The sequence below is a fragment of the Pleurodeles waltl genome, chromosome 7 (assembly GCF_031143425.1).
Source record: "Pleurodeles waltl isolate 20211129_DDA chromosome 7, aPleWal1.hap1.20221129, whole genome shotgun sequence".
Taxonomy (NCBI): domain Eukaryota; kingdom Metazoa; phylum Chordata; class Amphibia; order Caudata; family Salamandridae; genus Pleurodeles; species Pleurodeles waltl.
Window position 1 is genome coordinate 1,212,257,299 of NC_090446.1, and position 10,021 is coordinate 1,212,267,319.

A 10,021-nucleotide genomic window follows, 5' to 3' on the forward strand; every position below is an offset into this window, starting at 1 on the left:
CCAGTCGGAGGTCTCACGTTCAGCACAATGTCATAATTTTTTCAGCTGCTAATTACAGGCATCCACTCCTGTCTTGGCCGACTAATCTCACCTGAACCCCAGGCTCTACCCCTTTACTTATCACAGTGCCTTCATCCTCTGCCCAAGCATCAGCAGGACAGCAGAAGCAGTCAGTGTGGGAGCTGAATCCCAATAATCAGCTGAACCCCAATAATTCAAGAGCCCCTAAATTTATCTCTGGGGATTCAACTTCTAATTTTCTGTTGATCTACCGGCAAGAGACACCATCCTCCACAACATCAATCCCTTTCAATTAGTAAAGTAACCCAAAAAGTAAGTTGGATCGTTTAGTAATGGAGTTCCAGAGCAGTAACAGTTTTAAAGTTGCATTACATAGTCCATAATATAATCAATACAGAAAATTGCAATAAATGCCATGTAGGCTTAGAATACAAAGCACAGAATCAGAAAGCAGAATATTAATAATCCTTATTTAAACAGTTAAATCTCCAAGCGATTTAGTGTCAAATGTAGGCACATTTTATGCATAAAAATGGGAAAAACTGCAAATTGAGCATATGATCATGATTAGATCACATTCGACATATCAAACGCAGAATCAGTAAAATAAGTTTTCCATTCCCTTCCTAGGCAACTGCAGTCCGGAGATGTAAATACAATATGAAACATTCTCAAGCAAAAGCTCATCCATCAAATTCTTCCGCTGGCCTACATCGGAACTTCCTACAGATGTCCTTCAAAATGATACTTCAGGAACACAAAATAACATTTCATTCACTATGCACACTTTCTAAGGGAAATTACTAACGACGTCAGTGTTCTACGATCTGTGGAAACTCTGGAGAGAGAAGATTTGCAGCAGGACACTGATTGTGAGGGGAAATAAGCAGGACATCCATTTAATAAAATGGTGTCTCACATGAAAATGTGGCATACTTATACCACTTTATTAATCAGACTTCATCATTTCATTGATTACGGTTTTATCAGTTACGACTATATGCATCATTAAAATGATTAATTCACACAAATTATTTACCATCCAAAATCACAGATTCAAAAAATCTTCTACACCAGCTTTGAATGGGCTCCTATGGTCAGGCCTTCTGGTTTCCACAGTGTGGAGAGTGACACACTCTTCTCCTCTTCATGCTACTATGACGTCTGGTTCTCCATTCTCTACTTCAGGACACCTCCTCTCATTGGCACCATCCTGGGACCTCTGTCTTCATGGCAGAGAGCGACTTCTAGAAAACAAAACGCAAGCATTCTCCCTACTCCTGCTTCTTTTGGACTTGCCATGGCACCTTAATGTGGCATTTCACTACTCTTACCTATAGGTGGAACAACATTTCTCTCACACCTAAATATGGTGGCAATTCCCACCCAAACATGCTAGCATTAGGGGAGCTGGGTAAGTGGTGATGAATAACTTGGAGCGCTTGCAACCTCCAAAGTCCCAAACCTAGCCATGCCTCTCCCAGTAAATGTTGATCAAATCAAAAATGTGTGCCTTACTTTCAACATGTTCACACTTTGAAGGGAAAACAATTCAAGCAAGCAGATTTGAGTGATGGTAGTAGTTCATCAGCTAGCTAGAAACAAGATTGCAGCTGACACTCCACAATATACTTGTATCTTTATTACAAAAGAAAAACTTGGTTAATCAGTACTCTGGAAATTATTAACGCGCCTATAGTTAGACAAAGTAATCTACTTTGGTCAGTTTTTAACAGTAACAAACAACACTTTTTTGCCAGAAAATAAAGGCATTAAAGTCTCAGTAGCAGACCCTGGCATTCCCCTTCTTTACCGTTGTGTAATTCCACGCTATATACCAGCATGAGATTAAAAAATGAGTCATCTATTATTATAATGTTGTATTTTCTATTGTTGTTGATTTTTTATTTAAAAACAAATAGCAGCAAAACCAGCCACGGCATGTTTAGTTGTGGCCTCCGGAAAGGAGGTGCTGGGTCGTGTTATTCATTCTGTGTATGTAATAGCGTAAATTCAAGCTGCTTTAATAGATTGTTGCCTGTTTACGCCAGTGACAGAGTCAGTATGTGACTTCTAAACTTTGCAAGAACTGTCTTCTGTGGTAATATTTAATTTACTTTCCTCTTCACATTTTATATGCGCCTGTAAAATTCGTCAGATGTGAAACAGCAGCAAGCCAGATAGTCACTATGGGCAAGATTTATTTGTCCATTCCGTGTCTATGGGAAAAAGTGTTCATATATATAGCCCTATATGTTGCAGAAACTCTCCGTAGAAAACATTTGATCATTTTCCTTGTCTAAACTGTGGATCACACGTCGGTTTCAACGGGAAGATATTGGTTTAGAGGAGGGGAAATGAATTCCTGAGACTAGCTATACTTCACTCCCATATAGATACAAAATGTATCTATTTCAATGCTAGATCATTTCCTAAATGCAATATAAAAAATAGGGGATACCATTCTCAGTCCGGCACCTGCATCTGTTTTATAACAGAAAGCTGGCTGAACAACACAACTAATCCTGCCCTAACCTTCGGTATCCTTCAGAATCAGAGTATTATGAAATTGTATAGGGTGACCAAACTCCGAGGGGGTGTGGTTATTATTTATTAACGAGACTACAAGTGCACTGAATAGAAGACTAGAACAGGATTTTGAAACAATCCAACTTACACAAAGGTTAGTGGACCCTGCTCACATAGCTGGTCATGCACTGGACCTCATGTTTACAAACATAAATGAGGTACAGCTGGAACCATCAGTGTGCTTACCTTAGTCTGATCATTATTTGGTCTGTTTCACAATTAAGTTGGATTTTAATCTTCGTTGTCAATTCATTAATCAACGTGTTTCTATTGCCCCCCTTAGAAGCTGGTGTACAAAGACAATCACACAGAGAAGCACAGGACATTAACAATGCCGAAAAGCAGTAGTACATGACCAATGTTGGTACACCTTTGATATGATTCCCGCCTTGAAGATCAGCAAATCTACTGGCAAAGCGCCTGTGGCTAAATGGTACAGAGTTAAAATTAGGAGAGCAAAAACCTGCTTATAAGACACAAGAACACAGGTGGAGACACTCAAAATTAGAATCAGAAAAGGCTAAACGCTGTGGGTGCGGAGGACCCTGAAATATTTACACCTCAAAACTTTACCTCCACAGAAGGCCCCATGGTTGATGAACCAGAGATGGAGTTAAACTTTAATTTCGTGAGGCAATATGTCCCCGAGGCCATGTAACTACCAATACATCAAAGTAAATTTAATAAAAGGCTACTCAATAATTGAGTTCTAGGTAAGCGAAATAAATGTAAAGGTTTATTACACAAATTCAAAAGATGCAGTAAAGAGGTGGCATAAAGTCACTGGCATCAATGCTCTCAGGAAATAGAGCATTACAGTGTAGTGCAAAATCCGAAATATTTGATGTGCTCAAAATCAAGGGTTTGTATACACTACATTTGCATATAAGATCATTAAAACTGCAAAATCATCGTGGTATGATCAAAAGTATTATATTCTCAGAAATCAGGCACAGTTTTATTATTTTGACCAAGCTGGAAAGTTTTTCACCACCAATAACAACATCAATAGAAATAAACAAGCATTTCTCTGCTTGACTGTGTGCTGTAGGAATAATGACCAGTGAAAAGTGCAGGAGGAAAACATCTATTTTGAAAAAGCTGACAACTGCCTCTAAATTGAGGCCTGTTAACAATAAGTAAGAAAACACATTTCTACAAGCCCTAGATTTTTTTTCTCAAGTATGATAGTACTATATCAGTGTGTTCATGTATAACCAAGAACAAATCCACATTCTGCATATTGTTAATATTGCACAAAAATATAAATGCACAAAAATTCTAACAACATTACCATTAAAACTTTTGTCCTGCCTGTAGAAACGTCCTTACTAAAAGAATTGAACCTACTGGTATCTCAGCTAAAGACATTTTTAATATTGTCAAATAATTCTCAAAATAGTCTCAAATTATTCTCTGACTCTCTTGTCCTGCTACTTTAGAATTATGCAGCACACTGTCTAGTGTCTTTCGCATAAAATAAAGAAAAAGTATGACAATTTTGAACGTAACCCCGAAATTATCATCCTGAATTACTTACAAAATCATTTAAATCTGGGATATGGGTGATAACTTAGGAATTATGAATTTTAAGGTTGTCACTAAACGGGATGTGGAACAAATTATGTTGACTATATATTAAGGCTCCCCTGATGAGTTTTTTTTAGTACTTTTAGGCCAAAAGCTCATCTTTTTTTCCTTTGCTACTGTGAAGGTCCAATAGGCTTGGAAGCATGCCAGCTTGGTTCCACTGAAAAGAAGCTATCAGCATCCCATTGAATTATTCCAACTATCACACCATTTCTCTAATTCCTTATCTAGCAAAAAAAAAAGAGATGCTGATTGACTTTACTTAGAGACAAACAAACTTCTGGGCTCGTCACAGTCAGGATTGAGGGTCGAACATACTACTGAGATGGCCCTGCCAGTGGTCATGTATGAGATCACACTGTGTTTAGATATGGGCAGGCCTGGGGTCCTTCTCTAACTTGACCTTTCTGTAGCCTTTCATATTGTATCTCAAGCTTAATGATCAAAAGAATGCCCTTGTTATATTGGTATCAAATGCAAAGTGTTGTCCTGGTTCCAACCATTTTTATCAGAAAGAGCACATTCTGTCCACCTGGCACCTTTTAAATAAAGACCTATAACTATCCCCTGTCCTGTTTCAAAGGGATCGTCACTTAGCCCTATGGTATTCAATATTTATAAGGCTTCAATAGCAGGCATAGTGAGAACTTGCGGATTTAGAAATTTTAGCCTATGCTGATGATGGGCAGCAAGTAATATCTATCACAGACGATCAGGAGCACACAAAACCAAATTAAGTGAATGCCTAAATTCTGTAGCTAGGTGGATGAACCAGAATTGCTAAAAACTGAATGGTAAGAAATCTGAGATTATTCTACAACACCAGCTTGTCACATGAGTAGCAGCCCAGTGACTTGGGATCTACCCCAGCTCCTAAAAAAGTGTCCAGACTTCTTGGTATTTTAAATGATAATGTGCTCAGTTATGGAACCCTTTGCATGCTCCACAAGGTCTTCAAACTGGATGCCTCTGAATTGTAGAAAAGGGGTCACAAATGCTTTGATAACGAGCAAACAATTCATTTGAAGAATGGAAATGCCCTGTATGCGGGTTTGGGTGATCACCTATTAACATGCTTGCAAACTAACAGTTCATAACACCACAGATAGATTTGTGTGTCAACTCCTCCCCCAGATCTCCTTCTATCCCAATGTTAAAAACCCTCCATTGGTCGTCAGTAACGCAAACATATTGTTCTTACGTTCCTGTGTCGTGTTGACATGGCTCTCCATTGTAGAGTACTTCACTAACTTAGTGCCAGGACACAATTCTACAGCCCATTAGGGTTCTTAGGTCTCTTTCCTTGGCTTGTGCTCAAACTTTACGCATCTACAGAGCATGAACAGGAGCCAGGTCCTTCGCTTGATTTGCAGAATGGTATTGGAATGCTAAAAATGTGGATGTTCCCTAGTTAAGCAGAGGTTTTACTATTTTCATCACTTCTGTCAGTATTTTTTGGGAAGACCTTTTTGCTCTCCTCGGAAACTCCATTGGGAGTGATCAGGCGTAATATAAGTGCTAGGTGAAATCATTTTAGTTAACCCAGTGAGACTTTTAGAGTTGTTCAAATGGTGAACAAAGGTGATCTAAATATATTTAAGCAAATTCAAATACACCTGATTCGCCCTGCAAAAAATATGTCACTTTAGAAGGGATGTCAGGAATATAATAGAAAGATTGATTGGGTCTGTGGTGCGTGGTTATTTGCATTTTGACGTCATGCCGAAAGCACATTGCCTTACTTTTTACATGTATGGATTGCAGTTAACTCTGAACCACGGACCTAATGAAGGAAGATAGACCGCATTAAGCCTATATATCATATTAATACATAGAACTTGATGATTGCATAAGGCACAATATATGAAACAATACACATATGAGCCCTGAAGAAGTCCTCAGTAGGCAAAACGTGTTGGCTTTAGCTACACATGAATTTTAAAGCGTTTAAGAGAAGAATAAAGAATGGATTATTTTTTCAAACTGGATTCTTATCTTCCTTTTGTAAAACCCTTTTGTGATACCCCTGTCTGAACATGGGGCAATACTGAATGGACTCATATTGATATCAAAATACTTACAGCTTTGTGAGTGCTGGAAAGAAATATTTCTAATCTTGCACACTGGATTTGAAGTTTTTTGTCACATTAAGAGAAGGTAGCTCAGCGGGTAGAGCACATAGTGCAGGTCAGATGTTCCAAATTTAACATGGCAACAAAGCCCTTTGTCCTTTAGAGGTGCAACAAAAGCGTACCTTTACTTTGGGTGATAAAACTTCTATTTTTACTGATTCAAGCCAATTCATTTTGAGTTACAATGTATTTACATTATAGTCTTATACATTTGTGCTCCTACCAGATTGATAACTAAAGGAAATGGTTTGCAGATCACAGATAGAGCATAGGACCAGACCAGAGATGGAGGAAAGGAAGTGTTGGACTATGCGTCGAAATGGGCACATTTCCAGTTTTCTCGTATTATGTTATATTTTAATGTATGTTTTAGCCATATAAATCAGCAGAGTGTATATCGTGAAGCGGAGCCTCTATGCATTCCTTTACCCCGGGTTGTAAAAAGCCTACTTTTAATTGTTTTCGAGTTCGTGTATTCTGCCCTTCTCTGGGATTATGAGAGCCTGGGAGTCTGTGGGGAGAGCTCGCGCCCCAACTTGGTTGCGGAAGCATTCTGGAATCCACATTTTGCTAGAACTCTGGCAGAGCTAGTTTTGTGGATAAACATACCAACATCTCCTGTCCAAACACGGACGGAGTATTTTCCGCATTCATCACGAACGTCACAGCCTCCCTGATTGCACACCTTCCATCCAAAAAATGTTCAAATCAGAATCCAGCTTCTCCCAACATTTTCCTCTCCGTAGAAAGGTTTTGTTATTCTAGCTTCTCCCTTGAGGTATTTGCAGCTTCTTAGCTTTGAAAGTAATTCCTTTTACAGAGAGGCGTGGGACCGTGTCAATCCAGAACTGGAAAAGTTTGCAGCACGGCTGAGGAGTGGGGCTCTGGCGGTTTCAGGAACGTGCTCAGTTCGTATATCTGGGCCTGTGGCCAGGGCGCATTCCTGTGAACCGCAAACAGGTTTCTTTTTAGAAGACAAGTGCTTTCCACCTGCCGCCAGGGAACGGATGTTTACTGGGAAAGGTCTGTATCCAGACTCAGAAAGGTTCTCGGATTGCTCCCTTCCCTCTGATTGTTTGGAGAGCACACATATTAGCAACTTCTCAAGGCACGGGTTGCACTTTAGACAGAGGGCACAATTTAAAACAATCTGTCTAGTACACACCATTCTGTGGCAGGACAAGAGGCGGGCGTTATGCTTCAGTAACTCCCCTGTAGCTCTTACATAGCAGCCAACAGTTAGAACTGAACAACATGTACTAAGACCGTGCCTCTTATGTATCAACTCAGAGTAGATACAACTCTTTGATACATCAGGCCCAAAATTTGAAAAGGAATACGGGGCCAGAGGTCAAAGCTAACTAGAAGTCCCGTACCCTACAGAGCCCCCAAGGAAGGCTAGTCTCAAGTATAAACAGCATCCTCTCTATTGGAGCACCATCGCCTCCTTTGTTTGCTAGGATATTATGGCTTTCTGACGGGGACTTTTTAGTACACCCTGTGTCTACTGGTCCCAGCACAGTTCAAGTCAGAAGATCCAATGGTCTGCTGCACTCATGTCCCTAGTGCTTTTGTTCAGAGTTGGGTCTGTGCTACTCTGGTTCACGTGCCTGCTTGGTCCGGGCCCTCCTGAGTTTTAGGTCAGCCCTAAAGTTCAGAACTCTCCCACCAAAACCAACATTCCCTCCCCCAAGAGGTGTGTGCCCCCAGCTTGTTGTCTTGGGCTCCCAGGGGTGAGCGAAATTTGACTACAACACAATTCTTCGGCTAGGGCTCTGCGCAGGTGGACCTCACTGAAAGACGCAACCTCCTTTCCATTTCTCTCCCAACCATCTACAACGATTCGAAGAACTAGCCGAGTGAGACACGGTATGTACTACAACAATAAAAGGAGCTGCCAGGAAATGGTAATTTATGTATTAGACGCCTCTCCACCTACAAATGAAAGGGAATCTGATAAAGGTATTCCAAACTTATCTTGCCTCATTGCAAGAAGTTAGATATTTTGTTTCATCACTGGGCAATATGGTAGAACAGGTTCCTTGCTATTGTGGGATAATCATGTCAGGGTGAGAGGGCCCAGAGTGAGAACACACAGCTCTCCGTGACAGACAATATCCAGACAGGACACAGTACTTTTTATGCAGGTAAAGAGGGCGGTAAACTGATTACTCTGTCTAATGGAGGTCCCATGTTATAGCCTTTGGAGTGGCAGAAGGCTGACAAGGTCACAATAGACCATACGGAGGCATTCATGGATAAGTGCTTGGTTTCTTGAAAGGGCTCAGAACCCTCCACGGAGTGCTTAATTTGACTTATTTGTCTTCATTATACTGACAGAAAACAAGAGAGAGAAATGCAGAAAAGAGGAGGCAGGAAGAGAATGATGGAAAAACAGTGGAAATAGGAGAGTTGAGATAAAAAAATGCAAGAATGAAACAAAGTGGCCGAAAGTGTAGGGTGATGGAAAAAAGAGGCATGAGGTGAAATCAAGACTAGGCAGCCTTAGTATTTGCCAACCTCAACATTTTGCAACACTAGCTGCGAGCTTTTGAGTAAAACTTTGAGAACTGGAATTTAATATTTTACAAATTAACTGCTGGCCTCCACCTCTGTTGACAGAAGACTTATTGATGGAGAGGATGAGAGAATCAGTTAAGGCTAATAGGGTTATAAAATGACAAATTCACACACTCAAAGGTCTCAGGGTTGAACCCCAAAAGAGTGTTTTAGGAACCAGGCCACACTGGCCACAGCTGCTGCAAAGATGGGCTGGTAAGGAAGACACATTGCTGCAAATATGGGCCGATGATGAAGACACAGTGCTGGACCCAGAATAAACGACAAAGCATTGCAAGGGCTTAGACTAATATCTTGGGGACAGAAAAAGTAGCAAAGGGTCAGATTACTGAAAATATCCAGAAGAGTCTAGTAGCATGGTTCAAAGCGCAAAGTGCCTGTTTAGCAATACTAACGGCCTCATTTCAATTGAGGAAGATTGTGCCTCTGATCTCTCATAGGTGGAGGAGCACACCTAATCTGCAGCTACACAACCTTCTTAGACTTGGCTTTCCAGTGATGGCTTGGAATGATGAAGACCTAATATATCAATGTTTTCATTGGTATACATAAAGCCCAGGCCTTTGCCAAGAAGGTGTCCTCATATAGAGTTTTTGTAAGGTTATCTGTAGTAGAGAAGGCTCCCAAACATTTTACCGAAGCAGAGATGAGTATGGTCAGAGCAAGGACTAGCAATAATCTTTTGATTTATTTCCAGTCGCAACTGCAGAGGTAAAGGTGACCTTTTTCCTTTGTTTTAGTGTAATAGTGTGGCGGTGGTTACAAGTGCAATAGAATTGGTAAGGGAAGGCTTTTTGATGCAGACGATCCACTACAGTGTGTCAGGACTACGACTCAGTACCAGAGTTCATCTCCCATCGATTTTTCTAAAATAGAAAAGAGACTGTTCTCTGCCATGGTAACAGAGCTTGGAGGGTGAGGGGCAATTGACAAAACAAAGTTACGTTTCTCGGGGTCTCTCAGGAATTAGTTCTTAGCTCAGAAGAAGGAGAAATGATTTAGCTGATGATGAATCTGAAAGAGTTCAATGTCTATGGCTAGCTGTTCTCAAGTGGTTTGTGAGACGTTAGTTTGCATAAACAAACACGGCAATCTGTTACTCCACCATT

General features: G+C 40.5%; 1 long non-coding RNA gene across 1 annotated transcript in view; it reads left to right on the forward strand.

Annotated features, from left to right (window-relative positions):
- LOC138246106 (uncharacterized) overlaps positions 1-1,875 on the forward strand; it is a 39,470-nt gene extending 37,595 nt beyond the window's left edge. The window contains exon 3 of the long non-coding RNA XR_011194222.1: positions 652-1,875. This is a non-coding gene — a long non-coding RNA (uncharacterized lncRNA). The remainder of the gene's footprint in view (positions 1-651) is intronic.
- Positions 1,876-10,021: the final 8,146 nt, after the last annotated feature.